At 49.7% G+C, this 12,865-nt stretch overlaps 1 protein-coding gene across 2 annotated transcripts in view; it reads left to right on the forward strand.

Moving 5' to 3' along the window:
• The window catches only part of LOC144166920 (arrestin domain-containing protein 3-like), an 87,201-nt gene that overhangs the window by 54,739 nt on the left and 19,597 nt on the right, over positions 1-12,865 (forward strand). The window lies entirely within an intron of this gene.

Genomic DNA, 12,865 nt, shown 5'->3' on the forward strand with positions numbered 1-12,865 from the left:
GTTCGTCGAAGAGACGACGACATCATTACGGCTAATTTCATTTCCTTTTCGTAGCTAGGTAGTTTACAGCGAAGTTGTAAATATTGTGGAATTCCGGCCTGATGCCAATGCATGGGCTTCCAGCGCTTGTGTAGTCTTCTCTTCCCTTTGTCCCGGGCTTTCGCGCTGTTTTGTTAAAGTTATGTACCAACTTGCCCAACTACAAACCCTGCTGATGCGCTTCTACTTGAGGGAAACGGGCAGCCCCATGTTCGTCTGTTAAGATAAAACTGTAGCTCCTGCCAAGTTTCACTAGGTAATCATAAAGCCATATACACTAAATTTGGGACGTGGTCCCGCAACAGAGGCCTGCTACGCCCCCCCCACCCCGCGTGCTCTTGAGGTAGTATTATACCATTACCGCATGATGAGAAAAATAAATCCGTGTGTGGTATATGTATTTTTTATGCAGCTTCGCTGGTCATCCGCCTTCAAAGAGTGGGAATGACTCCCACGTTTTTTTTGTTTTTTTTTTCCTTTTTGGTTACGCACAAAATAAATTTGATCTGCCTCCTGCAGTTCCTCGACACCGTGTCGCTTGGGTGCGTGTGAAAAGTTACTGGGTGTACAACTGTCTTCATCGTCGCAGCACGCCGCAAATATTGTTGGCTTGAGGCTGCGCCTCGTACGGTCTTTTATCCTTCGCCGAGTAGACGGCGCGATTTTTGTGACCTTGGGGTTGTGATGTCTCCGTTTTAACGCTCATTTTCGTCTGTAGGATCTCGCAGCGCGCGCAACACATCGTTCTTCTCTTGTCCGAATTCACTCATTAGGTCCCTCAGCAATGCAATCCTAAAGCAAGGGGCCGAGTGCAACACCGCTTAGCCAAAGTCTGCTGCAGAGTTCGCTCGCCTTGATTTACTCGCCATTCCAGGCATAGTTCGCCGTCTGCGCGGCTTCCGCCGATGTGGGCTGTCAGACTCAGCTGCCGGCTTGAAGGTTCCCATGCGCATCCCTGCCCTGAAAAATAGGAACGCAACAAAAGCGGAACTGAACGTTAATTTCTCGTGGCTTGACACAGCGCTTGTTTTTATAGGTCACGATGCTCTTGCGCCGTTTGAGCATACAACAACAGGTTCACGTGGACTTGCAACACCAGTGCACAGGCGCGCACTTTGTTTAGCGCTTCCATGTAGAAATTGGCGGCCGATCCGTCCGGGCGTATGCAGTGAACGGATGGGTGAAAGTGGGTTATACGGCGGCGCTTGTGTTACATCGCATGCAGGCACAGGCCGTGGCCGCTTTCCGCTAGAATGATGGTTATTTGAATTGTTTCTAAAGTTAAAAAGCGGTACACAATTTTTGATCACAAGCAGAATTTTTTTTCGATTGGTGCAATCTATGGTTAATCGATTAGGGATTTAAAGCACGACAATTTTTTTTATATATTTTTTGTCGGTTAATCGGTGTGACGTCCTCCGCCCCCCGAAACGTGTCCTCTTAAGGTTCTGTAGAAGCTTGGCGGAGGAAATTTTTCGTGGTCACGTGATCCGTCCTGCATCCGCAGCAGCATGCTCAAAAAGTCCATGACGAAAACTGCAAGTTTCTGTGGAAGGAAGGATAAAAGAAAGATCAGAGAGAGATATACAGGGTGTCCCAGCTATCATGCACCAAGCTTTAAAAAAAGAGCAATGGCGTTACTCGAAAAAAACCTAGTGCGTAATGTTTGCAGTACTGTGGAGAAGCGGACAGTAATTTTTTTCGTTAATGATACTTCACTAATTAATTGTAATTAATTTTCTAACTCGAGAAGTACTGTCCTAATCACTGAAGTGTCAATGAGGCATTTGTAGGTACCCACGAAGGGCATCTAACTGCGGTATTTTCAGCGACGAACTAATTGCGTACTTATTTATTCGGACTGATAAAGAAAACCCGCGAAATATGAAAAATACCACGTGACGGCGCCTCCTGACCCCCCCCCCCCCTCACCACTATGCCTACTGCCTACGTCAACAAGCAACCGAGGTTTCGATGATACACAGAAGCGGATTGTGACTGAGCGTCGCAATTATGCGTATGACCTGGAATAAGTATTGCGTGAACAAGTGCGCGCGTAAGCTGATCCTGCTTACGCGCGCTAAGCCTGAATAGCAGAAAACTAACAAAGACCTCATTATGTCAGCGCTTCGTACACTTTCTTTCACTCGCAGATGCATATTTCCCCCGCAGCGCGGAAAACGTTCGTTTACGAAAACAAGGCAAATGAGGGGTAACCGGAGATCGGTGGCTCCGATAAACTGCTCGCGCGCCGGTGCGTAAGCTTGAATTCCGGCGAAGCCCCCCCCCCCCCCCCCCCCCCCCCCCACTCTTCTTTTCTTCCGCACATACACACACACACACACTTTTATTTTTTGTTTTAATTTTCGTCCCTCTCCCTGCTGAGGCGACAGAATGTTCATCATGTATAACTGTGAGGCAATGAAGAGCTCGACTGGCTGCCAAGTCGCCCCCCTTGGGTTGTTTGGAATGTGACGTCAGACTCCAGGTGTGACTGGTAACTCGAAAGAGGCTTGGAGAGAGAGAGAGAGAGAGAGAGAGAGAGGAGAGAGAGAGAGAGAGGAGAGAGAGAGAGAGAGAGAGAGAGAGAGAGAGAGAGAGAGAGAGATCTGCTGCAGCAGCAGCAGCAGCAGCAGCAAGACAACGGCGTCGACAGGCGAGTTTTGTCCGCGGCCTTCGCTTACACCCCCCCCGGCGTTGGAAGGGTATTTTCCGCAACGCCGCCGCTGCCGCGCAGTTTCATCAACAGCAGACCGCGGGCTCCCCAATCATTCGACGGCCCGGTCTCCGCTGCGCGCTTCCAATATAGCAGCTCTTCCCTCCAGCGCGCATGCGCCGCCCAGAGAAGCGGGAAGGGACACCCCCGGCCTGGCTAAATACGAGGCCCCCCGTCTCGCGTCCACGTCCACGCAGATCTCCCGCCGAACTCTTTTGTTGAAGCAGCCCTAATCCAACCCGCTTGGTCCCCCCTCCTTAGCGACCGTTCATTCACCTGCCGTTTTCGATCCTCGGCCCGTTGTGCGCGATTTTAATGCCACCCGCACGCCTCCCCCATCGGAAACTTGTGTAGCAGAACAGTCATCGCTTGGCACCCATTGTAAACGACGGGCAAAAAAAAAAAAAAAAAAAAAGGAACAGAAGTTCTTTTTTTCCTTTTTTCCACTCAACCCCCTTTCGGCGAGTAATTTCTGTGCGCCCGCAAATGTAAAGCTCCTTCGTACCAGAGTGAGCTTGCGCCATGTACGCTGCCATTTCCTTTCCTTTCCTTTCCTGTGCTTACGAGGCTCGATATGCATAATGGTTACACCGAGTTTCACAAAATCTAATTCTTTAAGTTTTGCAGCGAACCATGAACCAAGGGAATTGTTATCACTTGAAGATATTTCATCTCTAAACCCAGGTCAAAAAGCTCAATTGAAAATTAGCCTTTGTCACCAGCAGTGTGATTGAGAGCAGGCTGTCGTGGCGGTGGATACCAGAAGGTGCGCTTGTTCGACACGTTGGAAATTCCCTGACTATATACGTACTTTTTTTTTTTTTTTTGGCGAACGAAGTTCGAGCACACCTAAGCGCTTCTTACGAGTTAAGAAAGCGAAAGTGTGAACGTCCGCTTGAACGCCCGAGACGCCTTGCTTTCCCCTCGTGTTACCGTATAGCTTCGTCCCCTTGCCGCTTGAGGCGCTTTGCTCTGCGTTTCGCTTTCGAATGGCTTCCGTCTGTCTCCTACACGCTGCGCCGCTGCTCGTTCCTGGCGCTCCCTTCATCTGCGATGAACTGGTGCGGACGGCAACTCCTCGATACTTCCGAGAAGTTCGCGCTATGGAACTTCTCGTGCTACGGAACGGTTCCCAAGGAGCCGTTTCTTGGCTTCCGTCTCCGGGCGCCGGCTTTTTCCCTCGATGGGACACTAAAAAAAGGAGCAAGAACCGCGGGCATTGAGAGCCGGGACTTGTTGTCGTTGTCGACCAGAACTGGTGCACGCTCTGATGATTTTGAGGTGTCGATCCTCGTTCCCACCGATGGAGTGATGTAAAAATGACTCTCCGGACATGGCCTTCTTGCAACAGCTGCAAACCAAGACCATAGATTCCTTCCTCTATTGCGCGGTGCGTGTAGAGCTCTGTACACGGAGGAGACGACCGGCTGACTCCTGAGTGTGCACTTTCTAACTATACGCGCTGCCAGCGCCTTGTAAGCTTACCGTGGCTTTGGGTGTGTCAGCGAGATTCCGTCGAGTCTGGGCGGGAGTTGTTGACTAGACAGTATACACGTATGGCCGTGTCGTCCTTGGGTCTTCATAAACCGGAGGTCAGCGAACAGGTGCGTTGAATACGAGCCGGTCAGTGTCTGGTTAAATTAATAAGAGGAATGCCGAATCTCTGGCGGTGGCCCTGGGGTCGATCCCGTCGATTTCTACATCTGTGCCACGAGGCGCGCGGTACTAAACGGCTACGGAGTGGTTTAGACCAGCTGGTATGTTTGACGTGTGCCAAAATCATCGACACGCGGGCGTTTCGTCATCAAGCGAATAATTTACCTACAAGTTCTACTCCCCACCACGAATTTGGTTTACAATCAATCAATCAATCAATCAATCAATCAATCAATCAATCAATCAATCAATCAATCAATCAATCAAATCATGTCTTTATTTTCAGCATAGAAGTTCGTGCAGGGAAAAGGCGATGACGTCAATATTTTCTTCTATCGACGCGGGATCCTATATTTTCCCGGAAGCAATTTTAGGTCGGTACTGCAACCCCGTCGCGTAGATAATCTATCGCAGAGAGATCAAGTTATTTTTCGTCATATGTGAGTCCCCTCTATATACCTTCACCTGGGGCGGTATTCTCGTAACTGTCCCTTTTGAAAGCGCCCCTTTTGAGTCTCTTTCATCGTGACGTACTTCCGTTTAAGCAGTGGGCGTTGGCAGTAGGTTTGTTACGCTTGCGTTACGTCACTTCCCGTTTCTTGCTTTTAGCCAATCAGGGCTCGCCAAAAGGGACACTTTTGAAAGGGACGCAAAAGGGACAAAACTCGAGAATACCGCCCCTGGTCTTGTTCAGACGATCGCCCGGCGTTATCAGCGAATAGTCCACCCGATAAAGGCAATAAATAACTATTTGTCTGGCAGGTCCGTCGGATCGCAACTGCAGCTTGTAAGTAATCAAGCGCAAAATCAGAAACCGCAACATTCCTCGGTAAATCTCTGTGATTGCGGTGGCGCGTAATCTATTTGCCTCACTTGCTTGCACGCCCCAGTTAAACCCTACGTATTAAATGACGTGGCATTCATTGTTCTGTTTAGTACATACGCATTACTGGCGAAAGTTTGGTGGCTGTGTTTCTTCCGGGGGCGAAAAATAGAGACAACCATGTGTTCGGTATTTTCGCTCACGCTAAAGATATCCTCCGTAGGGTCGGTGCACGTTCAGTGCGCGAAACCGTAATGAGCTTTTTAGTCTCTTTGTTCCGTTAATGAGGCCCGCTAAAGTGCTTAAAATTGGCGCCACTTTCCTTTTCATAGATGTTATATCTGCCGGACTCTAGGGAAACATTTGTTCGCACGTCCGTGCGATATATCAGCCTCCTCGTCGTCCTCCTCGTCGTAGTGGTGAGTCCGGACAAATCGTCAGGAGGAATTTTCCCGAAATCCTCACGGCAGCTCAAGTTTCACCCTCCGCTTTTAGGCATACCTAAACTTTGAGCTGCAGGCCACAGCGTTTGCGAGTGAAAGCTGCTCTCGGAATTTCTCGCTGCGGTCCCTACCACTACTTCTCACCGGTCCGCGAGGCTGGTGATGTTAAAGACCAGGAAGAAAGAACGAAAGTAAAGCTGAGGCCAACTTGGAGTCCTGCATGTATCCCTGCCAGGCGAGAACGCTTCGCTGAGCTTAGATGTGGAAAATACCCTCGGTTAATCCTCCTATGAAGGAATCAGCGCGAGCATAGACTATGGTGAATGGTTGCGGGAGCATGACTCAACACAGTCATCATCATAACTATAATCATAGTCATTATCGTCGTCGCCATCATCATGATAAAAAAATAATAATAACCACCATCAACACCACTATCATCATTCACTGCAGGACGAAGCCGTCTCCCATGTTCTTCAGTAACGCGCGGAGCTAACCACGGTGCCCTGACGGACAATTTTTGTAACACGAAAGTGTTTTATTCCTGGATACACAAAGATTTGACTTACGTCATATCCGTCACGGAAATGACGCCAGCACAACGAAGCAAGCGGCCTGTAAAGGGTGCACCCCTGCACATAGGGTCTTCTTGCAGGGAAGCAACCTGTAGTACTAAAGAGTACGTTATAATAAGGGTTGTTCGTTTTCGGGATTTACATTTTAACACGAAAGTATATTATTCCGGGATACAGCAAGGTTTCACTGACGTCATATTCGCCCCAGAAATAACGCTAGTACACCTTTGCCGAAGCGACCGGCCGGGAGTACGTCGCTCGCCAAGCACACCCAGAAGACTGCCACCGACCCGCAAATCATGCTCAGCTGCAAATTTCGCTGCACATTTCACTTTCGTGTTTTACCGATTCCCATGACAGAGGAATCAACCACAGTATTTTTTTCTTGGAGCCATAGGCGTACATCAGATTGTACGATAAAAAGAGCAATAGCCATTAACCGTCTCCACACTCCCCCATGCCTACAGATTCCTTCGTTTCATTTTTTCTAGTTTGCGTCGGTATCGGTGGGTCCGAAAACTGCCTTACCAATCTCCGGGAAGAACGGCATCCGTGTCTCGTCCTGCTCCTTTTCCCTCCAAATCTTGTTCTGTTTGGACCACGCCGGCGGAGGATGCGCGGTCCCCGTATACTCCGTCCCACCAAGGAGCGATGCTCCCTTCTCTTTTCCTTGCCTCTGTTATGTTTATGCGCGCCCCTCGTTCCTTCGATTCAGGTCCCCGGAGGAACTATACTCCCGCGCGTCCCTCAAAAGCGTTGCATGCGCGCGGGCAGAGCGCGAGGGGACCGCCGTCCTGTTAAGACCCGCTCTGTTCACGCACCCGAGCGATCATTCGATCAGCTATGACCCGTGCGAGGAGCTTCGGCGGTGCGCGATAAGGGCGGCCGGCGGGCTAGGGAAAAAAGGTGGCTGGACCGGGGGAACGTAAAAGCGGGGAGAAAAAGCGGCCGCTCGGCATTGTTGAGGTGCACACACGACGAAATATGGAGGGAGTCCGCCGTAATGACGAGCTGGCCGAGCCGTATACGATCGATCCGTGCGAATACTATCCGCGGGTCAAGTAAAAACACCAGTCCCGATGGGAGGGGATGCAGAAATGGCGGGAAAACGCCCCCTTTCCTTTTCCTGCGTAGAGAAAAGAGTCGCATTCAAGCTCGCTGATTTCGATCGAAGCGGCATAGCGCGCCTCCGATCTGCGCCGAAGGTTGTTGCCGCCTTTCGATCGGAGAGCGAATTTCAAGCGCTCGGAACTCGCTTTCCGAGATTTCTTTCGGAGTCCGTTAATGAGCGGGTCCCAGGTGGCGGTCGACCGGATCGGTTCGGACGCTGCGGCGCCCTTGCGGGTTCCCCTTTCATTATCTCGCGCGCACGTGGCCTTTTCTTGCCCCGCGCGCCAACTCAGTGCAGCTGCCCGCGTTGTTTGTTTACATTCTTTCTCACGCGCTCGCTTAAAATCCCGAACCAAATGACTTTATCTGTTTTTGCTCTTTCCTTCTTCATGCGCCTTGAACAGAAAACATGGTCTTGATCGCAGTTGTTCTCCCCACCGGACCGGGGAGAAAGCGTCAGCATCCACAGCGCATACAGGAACTCGACTGTCTGCTGTTGCTTTGGCCTCTGTAGCACTCCTAATCTAAAACTCTGGTGCCTTATCCGCGTATTTGTTGAAGACCACTTATGCTGCAGAAAAATACCGGGCCATCTCCACCAACGTGAAACCGCGGGAGGGGCGATGCAGTGTATAAGTGTGTTCTTGGCGCATTGCCGTTTTTACCAACGGAGATAAAACCGTTGGGGGGTAGAGGTATACAGCGTTCCAGCGCGAGGCCTACACAAGTGTACCGGTGTTTTTTTAGTACGCGTTACTTTCTAGTGCGAGACGTAAACGAGTGTCCCGGTGTTTTTGTACCGTGACACACATGAGACGACGATTACGACGACGACATGAGACGCTGACAGCCTGAGCACCTAAGGGGTTTCGCCCCTAAAAGGTGTGAGCGCTGTGCAGCAACAGCTTGGAGGGCGTTACGTGCTGTTTCAGCGCCATTCTTACCTTTTTCTTTATGCGAGCTTTGCGCGCAATACAATACAACCGCTTGCAATACAACCGCTCGAACCACCGCGACGCCCCTAATCGTCGTAGTCAGGCGTCCATTGCACTCCCGGTAACTCCTAGCCGTTCCTTCGGAGTATGATTTCATTCTGTCAGTCACAATTACGGACCTCCCTTGCCTACGTGTCTCGTCGTCCCTATAGTAACCTGATGTTAATTTCTACAAGCATTGCACAATTTCTACGCTTAGTACCACTTCTGCTTCGAATTTCTAACCTTGAGAAAATTCCCAGCAGTATGACTTGTAGAAAATATCGTAACTTTAAACGATCCCTGCTGCGCGTAACGTGACAAAAAAAAAAAAAAAAAGAAACTGGTCATATGTCTCTCTCATAAGAATCGGTAAAACACGGAAGTGAAATGTGCAGCGAAATCTGCAGCTGAGCATGAACTGCGGGTCGGCAGCTGTCCATGGGTGTGCTTGGCGAGCGATGTCCTGATAGCGGGTCGCTTCGGCAAAGGTGTACTGGCGTCATTTCCGTGACGGATATGACGTCAGTCAAATCTTGGTGTGTCCTGGCTTAAAACTCTTTCGCGTTGAAATATAAAACCCGAAAACGAACAATCCTAAGTATACCCAGAGTCCTTCAAGGCATTGAAGGACTCTGGTATAAGTTCGTACTCTTTGGTTCTAAAGGTTGCGTCCCCGCGATAAGACCCTCTGTGCAGGGGTGCATCCTTTAGAGGCCGCTTGCTTCGTTGTACTGGAGTCACTTCCGTGACGGATATGACGTCACTCAAATATTTGTGCATCCCGGATTAAAACACTTTCGTGTTAAAATTCAGCGCCATTCTACTTTGTGAGGATGGACGACCAGCGGAGCTGTTTGTGGGTTTTTGATCGGCCACGAACTGCCGTTCAAACCGCGCAGTCGCGCTGGGGAAGCGTTCAGCGGGATTTTAGCCACGCCGACGTCTTGCGTTCTTTGCCCCGCGGCATTTGGGGTTCTCGACGAGCTTCACGCTTACGCTTGGCGTCCGCGGCCCGATCGTCGTCTGTAGGCTTCACTGTGCGACACGCAATGTGAAAAAATTCTGCGGAAATTCAGAGAATGATCTACTAACGCGCACATTCTTATGCCGCTTGCCTTTAGTGTGAGTTTGTACAGTCAAATTCCTTGGTTTTTCTATTCCTGTCCCACCAATTATCTCCATTTGCGCTATTATAACGATTCGAAGTGGAACATTCGCGAAATCTGCATTATTGTGGAATGCATACAGTTTGCCACTTTCCGTATTTTTTTCATATTTTTGTTATTTTTTTTTCAAGATTTCGTTCGACCAATTATCTTCATCTACGCTATTTTCGCGATTACATTTAGAACTTTCGCGAAATCCGCATTATTGTGGAAATGCGGGGCGTTACACGGTTGAACATTTTCCATAATTATTTCGTATGTTTTATTTTCTAGTTTTTCGAAATTTCGTGCGACCAGTTATCTCCATTTACGCTATTATAGCGATTACTGGTGTAACTTCCGCGATGTTACCTCCGATCTTCTTAAAGTCGGCTTCAGTGCTAAACACAGATTCATTGCTGGGAAGATTTCTTCGGGAGCAGTATACGCCGTCTCACACATATATAATATGAACCGCCGGAGGCGAGCAGGTGTTCGAAGGATGTTCGCGTGTGCATACGACGTGAAAGGATAACAAGTGGGCTCAGCCACGCCACGTGCAGAGAACACCGGCCCTCCGGCTGACAGGACGAGGGGCTATTCTCGCCCTACGGATGCAAAGGAAGAGAGAGCTAGCCTACAACATCTCCGCTGTAAAAAGTACAGAAACTGAAACGAAAACATTTAAATACTGGCTAACAAACGTCCCGGTGCAGGATGATTATGGGGAAATTTCGCGCACGACGGATTTCTATGTTGTTTGGGGAGAAGAATCAGAAATGAGGTTGAAGATAGCGGACACTGAATAGCCGAAAAAAAAAAAAAAAAGAGGTTGTGCATATCTTAGAGAATATTACCGCGGCCCCGAGGACTAAGGACTCTGGCGCTGCTCCCCAGACTTTTCTTCCTTTTTTCTCCTTATTTCCTTTCTCCCCTTGTGTGCGTGTCTTTTTTTAAAATACCCTCTCGCTCCTTTGTCTCTCCTCTCTATCTGTCTGTCATCCCCTTCTCCCTTCCCCCACACCAGCTGGCGTTCCGGTGTCCACCTGTCAGTGTGACAAATTATGCCTGCTGGTGGGCTTTCCTTTCAATTTTCCCTACAATAAATTCATTCATTCATTCATTCATTCATTCATTCTCTAAATAGCAGGCTATAGCATGCACAGGAACGGCTGAGGGGAAGGATCAAACAGGAGCAGGAGCGGTTGTAGAGGACGTTGTAACCCCTCCGACGGGTAGTGATGTTGAAACTGCGCCCACGTTTTGCGTGCGCGGTAGACAAAAGGCCGAGGCTTAACACAGGTGTTTTTCAATATCTTAAATTGACTGTTTCGGGCAAAAACTACCTTTTTCCTGTCCTTGATTTGATTGAATGAGGGGTTCAACGCGCCGACGCAGCGCAGGCGATGAGGCGCGCCGTAGTGGACGGCTCCGGGTTAATTTTGACCAGATTGTGGTCTTTAACGTGCCCCGAAATCTCGAACACACGGGCGTTCTCGCTTTTCGCCTCCATAAAAAAAGCGGCCGCCGCGTCCGGGAATCGAGCCCGCGTCCTCGTGCTCAGCAGCACAACTTTCTCCTGTCCTTCTTTTCCGCACAGAACGTTTGCTGCCTTTTTTTCTTCAGTATATAAAGATAACAGCCCGCTCAGCCTTCAGTGTCATTACGAGAAAGCTCTAGGTAGATCGACATCGGGGAAAACTAGCGGCTTCTTCGGCCGGCTTCGTTATGCACAGCCGGCGAGCCAACAAAAGCCAAAAAGCTGCTGCGGCAATCAACCGGTTTCAACACCCTCGTCTCTGCCAGAACTCACCAGAGAAAGGAAAAAAAGAGAGAAGACGGAGTGTGGAAATAGCAACAACGGCGCAAACTAAATTAGGCGCGGCGGTTGTAGTATATTCCTCCAGGTGGTCGCATGCATGGCTGAGCAGCGCTCGCCGAGGATTCCGGCTTTCCCGGCGGGGGCGAAAACACGGCTTCTAAGCGCCTCTAATGAAGCGTCCGGAGGCAATTACGGCCGGATCGAGTGAGCATATACTGCTGCGCGCCGACAGGCCGCTCCAAACAGCCCTCCCAAATGACTTCGCAAGTCCGCTTTCCTCCCCCGTGTTGTCTTCGCCGCATTACAAGTCTGTAGGTGGGGAAAGCGAGCTTCGCAGAGCACGTGTTCGCGTGGGAGAAACGGCTCCCCATCGGCGGCGCGATTGTTATGCGGAAGCGGGAGTATACTGATTGCCCGTGAGCTCAAGGCGGAATTCAATTACCTTAACGAACCCCGGAAAGGAACAATGAGGTGTCGATGAATCTTACATTGAAGTGGGAGCGGGGGCATATGCGTGCAAACGAGCGGGTCGTAGAGAAACGATGGCGATCTGGTCGTCGTTGGAGCTAGATGTTTTTTTTTTTTTTCTACTCGAAGGGAAGCGAATAGAACGTGGCAGCAAGTTGAGGCGGAGAGAAAATGAACGTAAAGAGATGCACGTGGGAGGGATGGCGTACAGAAGGAGCGAATACGACCGGAAACCGACTAGCAATCACTTCGCGAAATCGAAGGAGGGCAAACGCTAGCACGCTAGTGAACGAGCGCACGCATAAATGGCAACGTCATCATCATAATAATCAACGAAAGCTGCTGGGAAACAAGCCAGGGCGTACGAGAACGCTTTATTGTGAAGCAGGTGGAGCTAAATGAAAGCTGAAGGGCCTACAACATGTCAAGACAAGAGAACGATATGTCTTCAAAAAACTGCGGTTGATTCCTCTGTCATAGGAATCGGTAAAACACGAAAGTGAAATGTGCAGAGAAATCTGCAGCTGAGCATGATTTGCGGCCGGGTCGGCGGCTGTCTTGTGGGTGTGCTTGGCCAGCGACGTCCTGCTGGTGGGTCGCTTCGGCAAAGGTGTAGTGGTGTCATTTCCGTGACGGATATGACGTCAGTGAAATCTTGGTGTGTCCCGGAATAAAACACTTTCGTGTTAAAATATAACACCCGAAAGTCAACAACCCTAAGTATAACGTACTCCTTAGTGCTAAAGGTAGCTTCCCCGCAAGAAGACCCTGTGTGCAGGGGTGCACCCTTTACAGGCCGCTTGCTTCGTTGTACTGGCGTCATTTCCGTGACGGATATGCCGTCAGCGAAATCTTGGTGTATCCAGGAATAAAACACTTCCGTGTTGAAAGAGAATACGGCGTGAGTGGCCAGCTGCAAGAATTATACCGGTAAAGATGAAAGGCGCTTTCGCATATTTAAGTGGAAAACATGTAAGTCTGTGCCAAGCGTTGACCCTGACTTGCTATGGTTGCGTTTCTCCGCTTCTATTGCTTTATTTCTATAAACTTTAGCCTCACGCACTTTTCTAGTCGTCTTTCGTGTTTTATTT

The sequence above is a fragment of the Haemaphysalis longicornis genome, unplaced genomic scaffold, assembly GCF_048455015.1.
Source record: "Haemaphysalis longicornis isolate Haplotype H1 unplaced genomic scaffold, Haemaphysalis longicornis Haplotype H1 scaffold_199, whole genome shotgun sequence".
NCBI lineage: Eukaryota > Metazoa > Arthropoda > Arachnida > Ixodida > Ixodidae > Haemaphysalis > Haemaphysalis longicornis.